At 35.3% G+C, this 6,171-nt stretch overlaps 1 long non-coding RNA gene across 2 annotated transcripts in view; it reads left to right on the forward strand.

The window, feature by feature from the left end:
* Positions 1–2: 2 nt before the first annotated feature.
* The window catches only part of LOC109371511 (uncharacterized), a 29,193-nt gene continuing 23,024 nt past the window's right edge, over positions 3–6,171 (forward strand). For both annotated transcript variants that reach the window (XR_002121894.1, XR_002121895.1), the window contains exons 1-2: positions 3–67; positions 1,760–1,837. This is a non-coding gene — a long non-coding RNA (uncharacterized LOC109371511). The remainder of the gene's footprint in view (positions 68–1,759; positions 1,838–6,171) is intronic.

A 6,171-nucleotide genomic window follows, 5' to 3' on the forward strand; every position in this document is an offset into this window, starting at 1 on the left:
CAGCCTCCACCTCAGATATATGACAAACAGTTGGATGAAAGAGAACACACCATTGAAGAATGGAAAGGTGACTGGACTCTACTTCTTAAATAAAGTATTCATTTTACTTTATTAAATGAAAATATTCTCAAGGCTTTTCCTTTTAAAACAATTTAGTAACAAACAATTTTCTAATTGCTACCTTCTTAGACCATTTTCAAAGCTCTGAAAGCCTAATCTATCTTTTCATACTACTAATAATATTGCATTTACTCAAGAATGAAAGGAATTAATCACTGACACTTTTAAAAATAGTACTGATTGTCAAAGTATTTGTCATGGTGGAGGGCAAACTTCAATTTAGTTTTAGAATTAAACATTCCATGTTTGTACATAAAATTATCATGTAAAATGGATAAAATTATGTCTGAGATGATTTTAGACATTAGAAAATAAGATAGTTAACATGAACTCATTCACTTGATATATAGAACTTGATAATTTAAATAGAACATATATATGCCTAAGTGACATTTCTCCTTTAAAGTAAGAAATAATGAATGAATTTATTAGTTAACTTTTTCAGCAAAACATTTCTGAACACATACTGCACAATCAAGATTATACGCAGGGTGAAACAAAGCAGAAACTATAAAGAGATATACAAACTAATATAAATAATGACAGAATAGAATAAATATCAGAAAACCAAATGCAGATCATAACAAATGATTAGGTCAAAATGAGGAGAATCATAAAGGGAAGATCTGAAAGGAAGAAATGTTTGTGCTACCTTGAAGAAAATAATAATTGTAAACCGGGAAAAGAAAAAAAAGAGAGGGATTATTAGGTTGGAGACATAAGAGGAAAACAAATGAGCAAAAAGTACTATAAAAACAGTAAAGAGATTCCACTGGTCAAGATGTTGTGTTGGAGAATATGGAAAATGGGCACATACAAACTGGATTAAGTAAAAAAAAAGATCCTAAATGATAGACAGAAAAGGCTTGATTTGATCTAAATAAAGACTAGAAGGTTCTTAGAGGTTCGTATTGAGTAAGTGACAGGATATAAATGTCACTTGAGGAGGGTGGACATGGACTGAATTGTGAGAAATTGGAGAAAGAAATACCTGTAAAGGATGATGATTGTATAAATTGTGAGTCATTTTAAAGCAAGAATGAGTAGTGTTGAATGATTTTTAGCTAGAAGGAGCAAAGTAAAATGAAATGAAAATATACAAGTTTAGCTCTAATAATGAAAAAGCCAAAAAATGGATGCCAGTTTGGCAACAAATGTAATAACTTTTTAATGTTGGGTTTTACGAAGTTTAGTTTTATAAATCCAAGATTTGTGCCTGGAAAAATGATGAAGTAAGAGTTGAAAAATTGATAGAAAGTAATAGTGTGACGTTATGAGAATATGTGTGTCCATCTCTCAGGGAATGAATATAAAAGAAAAATGGATGTTCAGAATGGAGCCATTAAAATCCGTAAGAGATAAAATTAGAATGCATCAGAAACCCCAAACAATTTCAGAAAAGAAGTAAAATGTGTCTTCTTCATATGTTTATTTGGGCAAATGCTTTATTGAGCACTTACTTTTGCCAGGCTCTGTGCTATTGCAAAAAAATGTAGAATTAGAGGAATAAAGGAATCCTAGTTGATTTTTAATTTACTCTACCCCATCAAAATGTTATTACTTGTTATTAACTAATAAATTTTCTCTGTGGATTAAGGAGAAATTTGTTTTTTATAACACTGATAACTGTTTCTTACAGAACTTATCTACAAGGAAGTAATGAATTCTGAAGAAAAGACTAAAAATGGTGTCGTAAAAGGGCAACCTTCTCCTTCAGGTACTCACTCTCAGTGAATAACCAATAAACCTGCACTTGAGTATTTTTCTTGGCCTTGAGCAGGGATTCCAGCCAATAGCATTGCTTATAGAGCCTATGAACAAGTATCACATGGCTCTTTCCCTCTAATGATATTAGTTTTACTTCTTTTGATATTCAGTGCCGACTTCATTTTGATTATTCAGATTATATGACCCAGCACAAGAGTTTTTTCAGAACTCATTTTAAGGTAATAATGAATCTTGAAGAAACTGTTAACATGGACTGGTTAAAAGGTAAACCGCTCCTCATCCAAATGCAGAGGTGTAATGCCCTCTCCACCAACAAGTCAAAGTAGAGCCTGGAATCCCTCCAGCCAAAAATTCTGTCTTCATCACTCTAGCATTTGAACTCTTCCCAAGGTTGGTGTGACAATAGTTGAAGCATCAACCAAGATGGGCTCCAGTTAACATCAGTATGGGCAATCTTTCAGTTTGCAATCTACTTAATCTAACACACTTTATACATATACATATTTTGCTATGTATTATGTTTTAGGCTTACTCAAGATAATTTACTTACACTTATTAATGCTAATATATGGGGGGTGCCAAAAGAATGTATACAAATGGACAATTTTTTGGTCAACGTTACTCAAGCAGTAGTTCGCTATAATCAGAAGTGTCTGGATGCTGATGGTAACCCTTTGAGCACCTCCTGTAATTGCAGAAGTTAAACGTGACTTGTATTCATCTTTTGTTATTGGTATATATTGAGTATTACAATTTTAATACAATTTTCCTTTCTTAAAATGTGTATAGGTTTTTTTTTGGCACTTCCTGTATTTTCCCTAAGACCTATGTTCTGAGTATAAAGAGAATATACTCAGCCATGGATGGGAATGGGTTCTTGCCATCTGCAGCAGCATTGGTAGACCTAGGGGGTATTTTGATGAGTGGAGTATGTCAGACAGAGAAAGACAGACGAAATGTGATTTCACTTATATGTGGATTCTAAAGAACACAATAAACAAACAAATAAAATAGAAACAAACTCATAGATACAGAGAACGTATTTATGGTTACCAGATGGGAGGGGGCTTGGAAGGGTAGAAAAGGAGAAGGGATTAGAAGCACAAATTCGTTGTTACAAAGTAGTCATGGGGGTATAGGTTATAGCATAAGGAATATAGTCAATAATATGGTAATAACCATGCATGGTTCAGATGGGTACTAGATTTATCAGGGTGATAGATGGGAGGGGTGGGGGACAGAGTGAAAAAAGTGAAGGCATTAAGAAATACAAATTGGTAGTTACAAAATAGTCATGGGGGTGTAAGGCATAGGGAATATAATCAATGATATGGTAATAACTATGCATAGTGCCAGGTGGGTACTAGTCAGGGGGATCACTTCATAAATTATATAAATGTCTAACCACTTTGCTATACACCTAAAATTAATATAAAATAATTTTGAATGTCAAAATAAATAAATAAAGTGTTAAAAAGAAAATATAGAAAAAGTTTTAGAAAATGTGGTGGACTATCTTCAGCTTTAAATTACACTTAACTTGGGCTGGCCAGGTGGCGCAGTTGTTAGAGCGTGAGCTCTGAGCAACAGGGTCGCTGGTTCGGTTCCCACTTGGGCCAGTGAACTGTGCCCAAACTGAGCTGCTGCTGAGCTGGTGAGAGCATGTGCGCTTAACAACAAGATTGCAGGTTCGACGCCCACATAGGATGGTGGGCTGTGCCCCCCCGCAACTAGATTGAAAGCGGCGACTGGACTTGGAGCTAAGCTTGCACCCTTAACAACTGAGATCGAAGGACAACAACTTGACTTGGAGGTGATGGATCCTGGAAAAAAACACAATAGTTTCCTTCCCCAATTCCCCAACACTGTTCCCTTCCCCAATTCCTCAATAAAATCTTAAAAAAATAAAACATAAATAAAAATAAATTACATATAGCTCATGCTGGCAAGTATATAGGCTGTCAAAGATTAGTTTAAAGAAAAATGGATTTGGGGTCTTACCTTTGATAAAAAAATTTTCCCATGAGCTTTAAATTGTTTCAGGAAAAAAAGATGTAGGATGAATTAATAAATTCTTCTTACTGATGACCCTTCCTCTTTGAAAAACTAGTTTGTACCCACAACAACTGTGATGCCCAAATAGATGCATTTGAGTTATGATGCGTTTTTCTCACCTCTAAACTTGGGGAAATGTCCAATTCTATTCCAGAACTTTCCTTTCCACAAAGAGAGTTAAGGGAATCACTGTGGTTGTCTGCCCACTCTACTCATTCTTCTAGCATCCAGATTGATACAAGTCTGCAGAAGCTGCTTCTAACTTACTTGCATGTTCTGTCTGCTGCTAAATAAAGAATCCAAAGACTGAATCCAAGAGCTTCAAGATGCCACCTGCTAGGGCAGAGAGACTTCTTGTTTTTAAGAATTCCCAGGGTGGCTGGTTAGCTCAGGTGGTTAGAGCACAGGCTCTTAACACCAAGGTTGCTGGTTCGATTCCCACATGGGCCAGTGAGCTGCGCCCTCCACAACTAGATTGAAAATGACTTGATTTGGAGCTCATAGGTCCTGGAAAAAACACACTGTTCCCCAATAAAGTTTAAAAAAAAAAGAATCCCCATAATGACCAGAACACATTTTTCTATAACCATTAAGAAGCCACAAAACAAGGATCCAGTGAAGGCTGACCTTGCATCACAGATTGAAACTGGAAAAATGTTAGCAGAGTCTCTTCTATTCTACCTTTAGTTCAAGTTATCATTATTTTCTCCTTCCCTTTCTTCAAAGAGCTCAGAATCATGCCACCCACTCCAGAGCACCCCATCTTCTGCGCATTTCCTCCTTCATTTCCCCTCAACCCTCACCAGATCTCTACAACAGCTAATCTGTGCTGATATAAAATTTACAATTTTCTTTTCAATACTTTCAGAACACTTCTACAAAAATCCTCTTATCTCATGATTCATTTTACACAAACCGTACAGTCTAGGGAGGGCAATGTGGGACTGGGATGGTTGAAGTGAGATTAATTAATCATTAAAGGGATGGGATGAGTGATCTGCCACATGAAGAAAGCTTTAAATATTTGGTGAAGGAACAAAATTTGTACATAATCAAGGCATGATTCTCTCATCATTAAAACCATTATTCTTATACAAAAAGGAAGTGAGTCCACATAGATGTTTCTTTTAACTCATTACTGAGAGAAATGGCAGAATGACAATGGTAGTTCAACAAAGATATAAGAAATTAGGATTTATGTAATCTGTGGGGAGAAAAAAAGCATACCAAAATAAGATCACTAAATCAAATCAAACTTGCACATGTACTACAGGGCAACCAAACCTATCTTTGTGGTTATCTTTTCTACCAGGCAGAAAAAAAATGTGATTTTAATTTATCAGTTTTCTATAAATTTTATAAAATATCTGGACCCTAATCAATTGAGAATATTGAGTCAAGTTATGTTCCACAAAACAGATGACCCTTAGATGGACTTGTTAGAAAATGCTCAAGCATGATATTAAAAGGTTGCATAGTCATTTTTTTAACCCTAATCCCAAGGAAAATTATCCTAGATCTAAGGTTATGGACATATACAATATCTACATGCTATGAATAGGTGGGCCAAAGTCTTTATCAAAGTCTTTATCAAAATCCTTTTTGTCGCAAAAAAATACATTTAAGGTGAATAAAGTAAAGAACTAGTTCACTTAGCAGTTTGTTATTTCTGGAGGGGCTGGACAATAAATGCATTCCACTAAATTATTTAATGATTAAAACTTAATGATTATAACTTAGTTTTAGAGAAATTAGAATACTGGGCCAGGATGTATGTGATTGCTGCCAATTCAGATGTAGTTTGTTTAAAATCAAACACATTTGTTCTAATTAGATTCACCCACCCCAGCATAAATTTTTCTCACAACTTTCCCATTTCTATTAATGGCAGCTCTATGTTCTCAGCCTCCCAGCCAGAAACCCCTGATTGATCTTTCACTCCATACCTGCATTAGCATTGACTGTAACTTTCTACATCCTGAAAATTTTGTTTGTTAGATGTCTTACATCTAATTGCTACCATCTCTTTTCATTAACACCACTATGATTAATGTTTTCTGAAGTAATCTTCCTGACTTAAGTCTCTACCTAAATTGATCTTTTAAATCTATGGGTTTAACCAAGAATTCCATTAGTCAGTGCTCTCCAGTGACTTTGCATCACTTACAATTTAAGCCTTGTAACGTCTTGCTGGCATTGATGGCCCTGCCCCAATTCCAGGGTCTGATATTACCGCTCTTACTTGACGGAGCCCCACCTTTTGGAATG

The sequence above is a fragment of the Hipposideros armiger genome, unplaced genomic scaffold (genome assembly GCF_001890085.2).
Source record: "Hipposideros armiger isolate ML-2016 unplaced genomic scaffold, ASM189008v1 scaffold_576, whole genome shotgun sequence".
NCBI classification, from domain to species: Eukaryota; Metazoa; Chordata; class Mammalia; order Chiroptera; family Hipposideridae; genus Hipposideros; species Hipposideros armiger.